General features: G+C 29.4%; 1 protein-coding gene across 1 annotated transcript in view; it reads right to left on the reverse strand.

Moving 5' to 3' along the window:
• LOC115034130 (angiopoietin-1 receptor-like) overlaps positions 1-982 on the reverse strand; it is a 9,206-nt gene that overhangs the window by 7,741 nt on the left and 483 nt on the right. The gene's annotated exons all lie outside the window — the stretch shown is intronic.

Consider the following 982-nt stretch of genomic DNA (forward strand, 5'->3'; position numbering starts at 1 on the left):
CGACTTTTGGTTCGGGAGTTACGATTTTTCGTGTGTTTTTTGTACTTAGAAAATTACATAGGTACGTGTATTTTGTATTTTGGGTTTTCGTTCGATCACTACAAAACTCAATAACAGGTCTTTTGGTGTACGAGAATTTAAAAATGGTCTATGGTCGAAGTACGTACGACAATTATTTCACCCGTATTCGGAGTAGCAAAAAGTTGAAAAACGCATTAAGTAGGTACTTACATGATTGTTCGTAGAACCAAACGTTTCCTTATGGTAATATACGTCTGTTTAACGTTTTAAGTAATAATTATTTTGAACTTTTTTTGTGCATTTATTTTAGGAGGCTTGTAGCTCATTATTTATTAATATAAATCGATAGGAATATAAGAATGAAACATTAAAACCTATAAAATAATAAGTCAATTCACTCTAATATATATATTTGAGCTAACAACACAAAATTGGAACGGCTGGATGTACATTTTGAAATACTAGCTCCTTCAATATGGGTTGTATACTTGTACCGTCTTGAAATCAATGTAGTGACACCTTTTGATCAAATTTCTCTTCTCAAAAAAGCCGCGTCTCGTATTTAAGTTTGAGAAATGGGCAAAACAAAGTTTCCCACCAATTTTTTTTAAAAAATTCAAATTTTGAACACAACATTTACTTCCTTAATAATTGAGTTAATAAACTTTTAAAAACTGGGAACTGGTCTTCTTGTCTTCTTGAATATAAAAAAAAAATTATATTTCTAAAATTGAAATTGATGTAAATATATTATTATTATTATTATTATGTATAACTTGACACTAATATACTACACGTTCAATGTGTAAAAAAAGTAATTAAATAATCAAAATAATTTAGAGAATTATAACGAAAATAAAACATCATTATACGTTCGTCGTATTATACTCGTTAAAAATGGAATATTTTGCTCTTCGATGGTGGGGGACGGGGGTAACGTCAAACACGACCGGCTAGTTTT

Source organism: Acyrthosiphon pisum, chromosome A2 (genome assembly GCF_005508785.2).
Source record: "Acyrthosiphon pisum isolate AL4f chromosome A2, pea_aphid_22Mar2018_4r6ur, whole genome shotgun sequence".
Lineage (NCBI taxonomy): Eukaryota > Metazoa > Arthropoda > Insecta > Hemiptera > Aphididae > Acyrthosiphon > Acyrthosiphon pisum.